Consider the following 12,260-nt stretch of genomic DNA (forward strand, 5'->3'; position numbering starts at 1 on the left):
TTTTTTCTGGAGTTCTGGGGGCTGTCGTTGGTGATGTGTTCGTGTGCCTGCTGGGCGATTGCTGGCCTGTGCTGATTGTGGGACTGGTGTTCGCCTATGGCGTGAATATGTACTATTCTTACCCTGTCTCGCTGTTGGTGTGGGCTGGTGAGTTGGTCGGGGGTCACTCGAGTTATTTCTCCAAGGATTCTGTTTGTATGGGGTTATTGTGTAGGCGTTCATTGTTGTTGAATTCTGTCAGGCCGTTACTGTGTGGATGCCTTGTTGACCCTGTGTCTGGACCTATTCAGGTCTTTACTAGTTTATCCGTGCTGGTTATTGGTTGCTGGTAGTCTTCTATTTCTAACGGGTACCGTGCTCTCCTATTAATTTAACCTGTTCCATTGTTGTAGTGTGGTCACTTAGTGTGTGGCTTTCCTCAAGTTTCTGGCTCATACATTTTGGTCTTGCTTTAGTTAACTTATGATTTCTGAAAAAGGTTGTCCTGTTAACCACCTTGGGGTTAGGTCTGGTTCATGTGTGGATATTCTTAGGTGACTAGTGGTATCTTGTATAGTTTGTGGGGTACTCTGCCATGGTCATTGTGTTCATGGAATTCCTATGTCATGAAAATTTATAACCTATTTGTATTTAATTGCATTCCATTTTGAGTTGTGGATTCCATCGGCCTCCCTACCATTTCTACTGTGTTGGATTGCTGTTGAGCTAATGTGGTCTGTAGCCTGAGGATGGAAAAGCCTCTTAACCTAATAGGATTGGGTGCAGATCGGTGTTGGGTGATGATATTGGTACCAAGTATTTGTTGTTTGGGGTTTATATTTCGGGGTGGGCATGATAGTTTCGCAGCATGTTGTTGAGGGTTGTAAGTGTCCCTTTATCCCTATTGGGGCTGGCGCATGCATGTTGGAACTAGTCATGGTTGATTCACGGTTTCTGTGTTGTCTTGTTGGCTCATTATGACTTGTCAGGTATGGACTGGTTGTTGGTCTTATTATTGTACCTTGTGTCTTCGTAGATTTGGAAATACCCTTCGGTGTGGGTCTATTGCTCTGATGGAATGATTTTAACTTGTGTTATGTAACTTGTTGGTTTTGTGTGTCCTGGTTTCTTCGCTTTTGGTCTCAGTGCATTACCTACTGATCTGACGTTATCTTGTGTTCTTTTGGTACTTCTTGTTAAAGCTCAGTTAATGTTCACCTGTCACTCCTTGACATTTTTTCTCTTCAGTGGATCTAATTTGTCTTTTGACAAGGTTGTTTGGTCATCTTGCCGTTCTATGGGATTATTAATCTGGTATGGGACGGATTGTTAGTTCCTGGGCGGTACCGAAGTCGCCCAACTGTTAGATTATGGGGTCTATGTGTTGAGTTTCTTTATTCTTCATTATCTTTGAGCATTTGCTAACGACCTGCCATCTTTTCTGCCATGTATATTTTATTTTACCTTGTTTCCTGGTTGTATGGATGGGTACCTGCTTAGCGGTGATGCGGCAGTATGAATCTGCGGATGTCATATATTATTAGCCCGGCTAGTTCCGAGGTCTTGTAAAAGACAACCGGTAGTTTAGGTTGTGTAGGTCATTGCTCTAATTTCCTCATGGTCACTTGGTTTGAGGTGGATTTCAACACCTTTTCTTACTTAATCAGGTGTCCTACGTGAAAACATGTTGTTGTGAATTCAATGAAGTTTGAGGATATGTGACTTCGGATTGGTTTTCCCTCCTGAATTTCTTTCATCCATTTTCTATTCCGTTATTCCTATGGTGTTATCGAGGTAACCATTGTGTTTATTATTATCCATCCCAAAATTAATCTTGGCTCGGTATTGTTGTTGCTTGTTCGGTTGTTGATGACAAACATTTCGCGCACCTCACCATCTTATTGAATCAGAAGTCTCCTTCCGTACTGCCAACGTTATCTTGTCTTGAAGACTTTTCCTCTAACCCTAGGATATTTTAATTTTCTTAAACTTACAGTAGGTGTGTGATATTCTTGAATTGAAATACGGTTTCCTCTCAGATCTCTTATTCCATCAGGTAATATGTTGTGATTGGGAATGTTGAACCAGTAATAGGTGCAAATTTTACTTGATGTCTGTGATAATGTCTTGAGAAATTTTAAAATGCATTAATTGCTCATCGAGCGGTAGTATTGAGGTGGTTTTGGTTCTAATAATTTGAAATTAAATGTGCTTCGGAAGGTCAGCATGGGAGATGGTTCTGGTTAGCAAATTTTATCTCTTGATATACGGCGGGTTATATTATCTACACTGTTACGTGGTTGGTCTTGAGGTGGTTTGGTAAGTACATGTGATGTATGCCTTAACTTAGTGTGTCACCAAGTTTAGTGTTCTGGTGGGTACTGTTATTTAACTTGGCGTTGTGAATTTTTGATATTGTGGTGGCGTTATCAGGTAACGGACTTCCGCTGAGTGGTGAATCTGTAATTGATTATTGCACTGCTGATTGAATCTGGCGTCGGAATTACTATCCTCTAAAACTTGGACGTGTGCACTCATTTAAGTGTCGTTCATTCTGTATTGTTGGAATTTGGAGAGTTACTTATGTTTGTGTGGTTTACTCTTATACTACTCTGTAGCCAACCTATTCTCTTATGTGGTATGCTTTGGCCCAGGTTCAGTCGATGTAAGGTTAAAAATTTAAAATTTAATCTCTTAATTGGATCTTAGTTATCCGTTAAATGTGTTCACCAATTTTAACTGTTTTTCCCTTTGCATTCCTTCTTGCGCCTTGCTTCCTGTTTTGCTGTCATGACAATTTAGATTTTGATTTTGGAGATGAAACAAGAGGCTGCATTTCTTGATACTTGAAACCCGATTTATTAGATCTGCACTGAAACTCAATGTTTAAAGGTCGATTGTACTGCCGAAGAGTATTAATTCTGTTAATCCTTTTGGTCATGATCATTTGGCAATTTGAACTATACTGGAACTAGGGTGAACTTAACCTAGGTACCTGCGTGCGTGTTGTGTTAAAGAACTGATTATTGAAAATTTAAGCTGCAATTGCAAAGAATTAGGAAAATTATGTAATATTGAAGTGATTCTGATATTGTGTCCGTAAGTGATGTGTCAAAGGTGCTGAATTGGTGGTTGTATCTAATGTGAAATTCATTCTAAATTTAGATTGTTTCTTGACCACTAATTTAAGTGACCATGTTGGGAAATATGGTCAGCTTCGGGAGGGGAGGACTGAGACGGTATTAATAACTTAAAAATCCCTTTCCCAAGGAAAACAGTTTCGAACTGGCCTTTCGGTGGTGGAAATTGGTAACAAATTATCTCTATCTGGTGGAATTACCTTCGTTTCGGTTTGGTACTGCTTGAGAATTTATTTACTAAATATATGCATTGATCTGCGCTCTGGCGGTGATTCCTTGAAGCTGCGGGAAGAAATGAACCTTGTATGTGGCGCTCTCTGCCTGAGCTTTCGTCAAACGATGCTCCGACCTCTAACCAATGAGAGCTCGCTGCCAGAAGAAAAGCTAATCGCCGATTATTGAGGAGGAGTCTGGCGTGAGTTGTGAACTGAGATGGACGCACGTTCCTTGCCTGTCTGGTGGGAAGGCATTTTGCCTCTCGTCATGGATGTGACTTGAAGAAAAATGTGAAAAAGGGCTATCCCTTGGGCCTCCTTATGATCTTGCATTTTAAATCAACGCGGGAGCTGCTCTAGTTGGTATTTTTCATTTAATCGTTGGATCGCTTCATCATCCAGAATGTAAGTTTTTAAAAAAATGGCGTCTTGACGCCTTCCTAATGCAGTGAAGATTTTCGGCAATTCTACGAAACTAATTCTCTTCAGCTTCAATCAATTACAGTATCCATCGTGTAGTAAAGATAGACTCTTAATTGAATGGAAGACCTCGGCCTTTTGAAAGAAATTTGGATATTGTTATTATCATTTTGAAAGATATTATTGAAACCTTTATTCGGGTGAAATATGTAAAATAATTTAAGAAATTTCGGAGTTCGAGTACCTTACGTTTATGTGGTAAAGCTTGTAAAGTATCAGTTTAACTACCTTATCAAAGCATGTTAAGCGAGTTTATTTATCCAGTTGAGTTCTAACCAAGTGGACAGTAATTATTTAATTATGCTGTGTTAGAGTTTGATTTTGCTCGTGTTTTTGTTCCTTGTTCTTCCTTTCGTCCCCTTTTTTTCTTATCATTCTTGTATCCGTGGTCACCCGTTTCCATACTTGTTTCATTGCGTTTGTTGGTTACCATGCCAACGGTTTTGGTATTGATGTGATTATGCTTTATTCTGATTGATTTCTCTTCTCTTGGGTGACCTTGTGCTTGGATTTAAGCGATTTTAATTTTTTTATTTCGGTTTCCTACTGTTTCTTCGGGGTACTATGTGTCATGCTAAATTTTCTCCTCTTGATTTATTCCCTTGGTGAGAGCTCGGTGGATCTGGAAGACTTTAAAATGTATCCAATGTGTATTGATACTAGTGCCAAATTAACTTTGCTGGTATGATGAGGCCTCACTTATTTAATAATTTAGTGTTTTCATTTATTTTCTGGGGGTTGATCAGCCTAAGTTTTAAAACATATTTATTTGATATCTTAATTCAAATTAATGTATACATTTTTATTTCTCCTGCGTTGAGTATTTTCTTTCTCTAACCTTCTAAACGTTTAATTCTCTAAATAAATCATTTGTTTTAATTTCCCTATAAAGGTGTTGTTCTTCTTAAATTAACTAGTTGGTAAGAGGTATGATTTTCCTTCTCCTTGTTCCGGGTGGGTTTTCTTGGCCTTATTTATGGTAAGTATCTTGTTCTTGTTTGTTTGGTGTTGATGATTTTGCTCTGGGTTCGCTTCCAGCTTGTTCCCTTTATTCACTTATTGTGTTCCAAGTAATTTTTCCTTTCTTTCTTGTTAATTTACTGCCGTGAACGTAGAGTGTTGTGTATGATCTACCTCACGGGACAGTATTTTGGTAGCAGAGCTGCGTTTTTTGATTCACGTGACTGTAGCTCGTACCTACCCGTAGGTTGTTTGCATCATCTCTTATTTATTTTTACCTGGTATCAAATCCTAGTTAGTTAAAGGAAGGGCATAGTGTTGAACTACTGTAATGTGCTCTTGTAAAAGAAATGCATTCGTCTTGTTTATTTTAAAAATTTTTGTTTCATGTAATCTCTTCTCGGTGTTTCATGTCTTTCCTGTTCGTGTGAGTTGTGGTGACCGTTTGGTGTCATGCGTGTACCGTTGGTGATCCTGCGACCAGCTGTTTTGTTCGCTGTAACCTGCTTCCTTGTTTCCTGCCTCTCAGGTGTAGTGTGTCTTTCCTTTCTTCTTTCAACATAAATTGGTGAGTACAGATAATTTTTTATATTTGGCATTGTGGTACGAAATGGTACCTTTTGAAGTGGTGGTGGGTGTCCGCTTGAAATACAAATCGATTAGCCTTGGGCCATAAGCATACTACTGTTAATCGTGTGCTCTCTGTGTTTCATATGGCGTAGCTGTTTTAACATTCGTTCTACGTACGTGTGTGTACCTTTTCTAGATCGGTGTGCATTAAATTTTAATTCCTACTCGGTGAGCTCGTGTGATTTTATTCACCGCGTGAAGTGCTGTTGTTTTCCTGTGTTTAACGAGTGTTTACATGTGATAGTTCGTGTTCTGGGAATGTCTTATGGTATTATCAGTTCTGGCTTTATGTTTTGATTCACAGATTTAAGGTTGTGATTATTATTATTATAATAAAAGGTATTTCCTGACAAGTGTTCTTGTGCATGCGAGTGCCTACCTTTATGTGAGAATCTACTGTCTCTAAGTGTGTTCTGCTGTGTTGAAATTACCGTGTGAAGTGAAATTTTACTTAACCTCAAATTAACCGTAAACATAGTGTGTTATTCATATGTGATAGTGGTATTGTACCATTGTATATCGGAATTTATTTTCTCCTGGTTTGGTTATTTCCGGTGGCCATTTATTTTATTTGGTTCTGGTTTAATGTGATTTCCCCTGTGCCCGAGTTTTCCGTGTCGTTAGTGAATATTTATGAGAAATACTGGCCTTAGGCTGGTGTGGTTCTCCTTTCATACTAGGTGTTTTTTTTTTCTAAATTAAGTGAAACCTATCTGTGGTGAACTATTCAAGCTGGTTTTGAAATTTAATATGCTCTATAGTATACCAGTTATCTTGGCCTTGTAACCTCTTCTCCTATAATTATTTAAGATTTTTCCCTGCGGTGACTCGTTGGCTGGTCACGTTATTTTCTGGTGGGATTGCTGAGCAAGCCTGTTATGCTTATATTAACCTTTGTAGCTATTATTTAAACCATCTATGGCTTCTGGATGTGATGACTCTGACTTTGTTCTGTGTTTGCTGATCTGTGCTGGCTGTGGGGTAGGTGTTTGCAAATTTGCATGAATGAAGTATTTCATTTTTACCCTGTCTCGCAGTTGGTTTTGGTTGGTGAACTGCTGGGCAGAGGTTAGAGTAATTCACATCATCCCTAATATTGTGGAGTTATGGGGAAAGCATCAGTCATGGTGGTATGAGGTTAACTTGTGAGGATTTGGCCTGTATTTTATGTGAACATGTGCAGGTGGTACCTACGTTAGGCCTAACCCATATCGTTCTCATGCTCGCCTTGCTTCTTTTGAAAATTTATTGAAATTTACTGTTGAAAATTGTTTAACTAACCTTCTATTTGATATGAGCTGCCATGTATTAGTAACTTTTGAGTTTTAATTATTTCTGAATTGCTTATAATTGTTTACACTTCTGGGCTACTTGAGGTTCGGTCATATTTTCTTGTGGTGATATCTTGACTGAGTATTGAAATTATATCACCTGTATAATTTTTTCTGGAGTTCTGGGGGCTGTCGTTGGTGATGTGTTCGTGTGCCTGCTGGGCGATTGCTGGCCTGTGCTGATTGTGGGACTGGTGTTCGCCTATGGCGTGAATATGTACTATTCTTACCCTGTCTCGCTGTTGGTGTGGGCTGGTGAGTTGGTCGGGGGTCACTCGAGTTATTTCTCCAAGGATTCTGTTTGTATGGGGTTATTGTGTAGGCGTTCGTTGTTGTTGAATTCTGTCAGGCCGTTACTGTGTGGATGCCTTGTTGACCCTGTGTCTGGACCTATTCAGGTCTTTACTAGTTTATCCGTGCTGGTTATTGGTTGCTGGTAGTCTTCTATTTCTAACGGGTACCGTGCTCTCCTATTAATTTAACCTGTTCCATTGTTGTAGTGTGGTCACTTAGTGTGTGGCTTTCCTCAAGTTTCTGGCTCATACATTTTGGTCTTGCTTTAGTTAACTTATGATTTCTGAAAAAGGTTGTCCTGTTAACCACCTTGGGGTTAGGTCTGGTTCATGTGTGGATATTCTTAGGTGACTAGTGGTATCTTGTATAGTTTGTGGGGTACTCTGCCATGGTCATTGTGTTCATGGAATTCCTATGTCGTGAAAATTTATAACCTATTTGTATTTAATTGCATTCCATTTTGAGTTGTGGATTCCATCGGCCTCCCTACCATTTCTACTGTGTTGGATTGCTGTTGAGCTAATGTGGTCTGTAGCCTGAGGATGGAAAAGCCTCTTAACCTAATAGGATTGGGTGCAGATCGGTGTTGGGTGATGATATTGGTACCAAGTATTTGTTGTTTGGGGTTTATATTTCGGGGTGGGCATGATAGTTTCGCAGCATGTCGTTGAGGGTTGTAAGTGTCCCTTTATCCCTATTGGGGCTGGCGCATGCATGTTGGAACTAGTCATGGTTGATTCACGGTTTCTGTGTTGTCTTGTTGGCTCATTATGACTTGTCAGGTATGGACTGGTTGTTGGTCTTATTATTGTACCTTGTGTCTTCGTAGATTTGGAAATACCCTTCGGTGTGGGTCTATTGCTCTGATGGAATGATTTTAACTTGTGTTATGTAACTTGTTGGTTTTGTGTGTCCTGGTTTCTTCGCTTTTGGTCTCAGTGCATTACCTATTGATCTGACGTTATCTTGTGTTCTTTTGGTACTTCTTGTTAAAGCTCAGTTAATGTTCACCTGTCACTCCTTGACATTTTTTCTCTTCAGTGGATCTAATTTGTCTTTTGACAAGGTTGTTTGGTCATCTTGCCGTTCTATGGGATTATTAATCTGGTATGGGACGGATTGTTAGTTCCTGGGCGGTACCGAAGTCGCCCAACTGTTAGATTATGGGGTCTATGTGTTGAGTTTCTTTATTCTTCATTATCTTTGAGCATTTGCTAACGACCTGCCATCTTTTCTGCCATGTATATTTTATTTTACCTTGTTTCCTGGTTGTATGGATGGGTACCTGCTTAGCGGTGATGCGGCAGTATGAATCTGCGGATGTCATATATTATTAGCCCGGCTAGTTCCGAGGTCTTGTAAAAGACAACCGGTAGTTTAGGTTGTGTAGGTCATTGCTCTAATTTCCTCATGGTCACTTGGTTTGAGGTGGATTTCAACACCTTTTCTTACTTAATCAGGTGTCCTACGTGAAAACATGTTGTTGTGAATTCAATGAAGTTTGAGGATATGTGACTTCGGATTGGTTTTCCCTCCTGAATTTCTTTCATCCATTTTCTATTCCGTTATTCCTATGGTGTTATCGAGGTAACCATTGTGTTTATTATTATCCATCCCAAAATTAATCTTGGCTCGGTATTGTTGTTGCTTGTTCGGTTGTTGATGACAAACATTTCGCGCACCTCACCATCTTATTGAATCAGAAGTCTCCTTCCGTACTGCCAACGTTATCTTGTCTTGAAGACTTTTCCTCTAACCCTAGGATATTTTAATTTTCTTAAACTTACAGTAGGTGTGTGATATTCTTGAATTGAAATACGGTTTCCTCTCAGATCTCTTATTCCATCAGGTAATATGTTGTGATTGGGAATGTTGAACCAGTAATAGGTGCAAATTTTACTTGATGTCTGTGATAATGTCTTGAGAAATTTTAAAATGCATTAATTGCTCATCGAGCGGTAGTATTGAGGTGGTTTTGGTTCTAATAATTTGAAATTAAATGTGCTTCGGAAGGTCAGCATGGGAGATGGTTCTGGTTAGCAAATTTTATCTCTTGATATACGGCGGGTTATATTATCTACACTGTTACGTGGTTGGTCTTGAGGTGGTTTGGTAAGTACATGTGATGTATGCCTTAACTTAGTGTGTCACCAAGTTTAGTGTTCTGGTGGGTACTGTTATTTAACTTGGCGTTGTGAATTTTTGATATTGTGGTGGCGTTATCAGGTAACGGACTTCCGCTGAGTGGTGAATCTGTAATTGATTATTGCACTGCTGATTGAATCTGGCGTCGGAATTACTATCCTCTAAAACTTGGACGTGTGCACTCATTTAAGTGTCGTTCATTCTGTATTGTTGGAATTTGGAGAGTTACTTATGTTTGTGTGGTTTACTCTTATACTACTCTGTAGCCAACCTATTCTCTTATGTGGTATGCTTTGGCCCAGGTTCAGTCGATGTAAGGTTAAAAATTTAAAATTTAATCTCTTAATTGGATCTTAGTTATCCGTTAAATGTGTTCACCAATTTTAACTGTTTTTCCCTTTGCATTCCTTCTTGCGCCTTGCTTCCTGTTTTGCTGTCATGACAATTTAGATTTTGATTTTGGAGATGAAACAAGAGGCTGCATTTCTTGATACTTGAAACCCGATTTATTAGATCTGCACTGAAACTCAATGTTTAAAGGTCGATTGTACTGCCGAAGAGTATTAATTCTGTTAATCCTTTTGGTCATGATCATTTGGCAATTTGAACTATACTGGAACTAGGGTGAACTTAACCTAGGTACCTGCGTGCGTGTTGTGTTAAAGAACTGATTATTGAAAATTTAAACTGCAATTGCAAAGAATTAGGAAAATTATGTAATATTGAAGTGATTCTGATATTGTGTCCGTAAGTGATGTGTCAAAGGTGCTGAATTGGTGGTTGTATCTAATGTGAAATTCATTCTAAATTTAGATTGTTTCTTGACCACTAATTTAAGTGACCATGTTGGGAAATATGGTCAGCTTCGGGAGGGGAGGACTGAGACGGTATTAATAACTTAAAAATCCCTTTCCCAAGGAAAACAGTTTCGAACTGGCCTTTCGGTGGTGGAAATTGGTAACAAATTATCTCTATCTGGTGGAATTACCTTCGTTTCGGTTTGGTACTGCTTGAGAATTTATTTACTAAATATATGCATTGATCTGCGCTCTGGCGGTGATTCCTTGAAGCTGCGGGAAGAAATGAACCTTGTATGTGGCGCTCTCTGCCTGAGCTTTCGTCAAACGATGCTCCGACCTCTAACCAATGAGAGCTCGCTTCCAGAAGAAAAGCTAATCGCCGATTATTGAGGAGGAGTCTGGCGTGAGTTGTGAACTGAGATGGACGCACGTTCCTTGCCTGTCTGGTGGGAAGGCATTTTGCCTCTCGTCATGGATGTGACTTGAAGAAAAATGTGAAAAAGGGCTATCCCTTGGGCCTCCTTATGATCTTGCATTTTAAATCAACGCGGGAGCTGCTCTAGTTGGTATTTTTAATTTAATCGTTGGATCGCTTCATCATCCAGAATGTAAGTTTTTAAAAAAATGGCGTCTTGACGCCTTCCTAATGCAGTGAAGATTTTCGGCAATTCTACGAAACTAATTCTCTTCAGCTTCAATCAATTACAGTATCCGTCGTGTAGTAAAGATAGACTCTTAATTGAATGGAAGACCTCGGCCTTTTGAAAGAAATTTGGATATTGTTATTATCATTTTGAAAGATATTATTGAAACCTTTATTCGGGTGAAATATGTAAAATAATTTAAGAAATTTCGGAGTTCGAGTACCTTACGTTTATGTGGTAAAGCTTGTAAAGTATCAGTTTAACTACCTTATCAAAGCATGTTAAGCGAGTTTATTTATCCAGTTGAGTTCTAACCAAGTGGACAGTAATTATTTAATTATGCTGTGTTAGAGTTTGATTTTGCTCGTGTTTTTGTTCCTTGTTCTTCCTTTCGTCCCCTTTTTTTCTGATCATTCTTGTATCCGTGGTCACCCGTTTCCATACTTGTTTCATTGCGTTTGTTGGTTACCATGCCAACGGTTTTGGTATTGATGTGATTATGCTTTATTCTGATTGATTTCTCTTCTCTTGGGTGACCTTGTGCTTGGATTTAAGCGATTTTAATTTTTTTATTTCGGTTTCCTACTGTTTCTTCGGGGTACTATGTGTCATGCTAAATTCTCCTCTTGATTTATTCCCTTGGTGAGAGCTCGGTGGATCTGGAAGACTTTAAAATGTATCCAATGTGTATTGATACTAGTGCCAAATTAACTTTGCTGGTATGATGAGGCCTCACTTATTTAATAATTTAGTGTTTTCATTTATTTTCTGGGGGTTGATCAGCCTAAGTTTTAAAACATATTTATTTGATATCTTAATTCAAATTAATGTATACATTTTTATTTCTCCTGCGTTGAGTATTTTCTTTCTCTAACCTTCTAAACGTTTAATTCTCTAAATAAATCATTTGTTTTAATTTCCCTATAAAGGTGTTGTTCTTCTTAAATTAACTAGTTGGTACCAGGTATGATTTTCCTTCTCCTTGTTCCAGGTGGGTTTTCTTGGCCTTATTTATGGTAAGTATCTTGTTCTTGTTTGTTTGGTGTTGATGATTTTGCTCTGGGTTCGCTTCCAGCTTGTTCCCTTTATTCACTTATTGTGTTCCAATTAATTTTTCCTTTCTTTCTTGTTAATTTACTGCCGTGAACGTAGAGTGTTGTGTATGATCTACCTCACAGGACAAGTCCAGTCCAGCGTCCGGAGGGTTACTCATCCAGGTAGCAATATGACGTCTATTCATTGGTACGATGGAGTCCCAACTTGTTGGATCATTGAAATTATGAGCATGCTCCTTGGAAACTGTAATGGATTTAGAATTATTCCTCGCTATGGTACGATCAGTTCAGCATTTTATTCATGCGTCCCTTACTGTCTGCCTCACGGTGAATTCAAATCTCAAGATTCCTTGAACTTTCTCTGATTTGGTAATGGTGAGCCATCTGATGTTCGAGTTTGAACCAGTCGTGCGAGGTGACCAAATGGTGCTGCTATCTAGCCGGAAGTAGTTAACCCTGCTAGGCTGGTGATCGTGGCTTGTCAATAATGAAATCGATTGCAGTTTTTTTATTCTTGTTGCTGAATTGGAAGAAGACGCCTTGAAAACTACGCTTCTGGTCCTGGTTTGAGGATAAATTATCCGTGA

Source organism: Anabrus simplex, chromosome 13 (genome assembly GCF_040414725.1).
Source record: "Anabrus simplex isolate iqAnaSimp1 chromosome 13, ASM4041472v1, whole genome shotgun sequence".
Classification (NCBI taxonomy): Eukaryota; Metazoa; Arthropoda; class Insecta; order Orthoptera; family Tettigoniidae; genus Anabrus; species Anabrus simplex.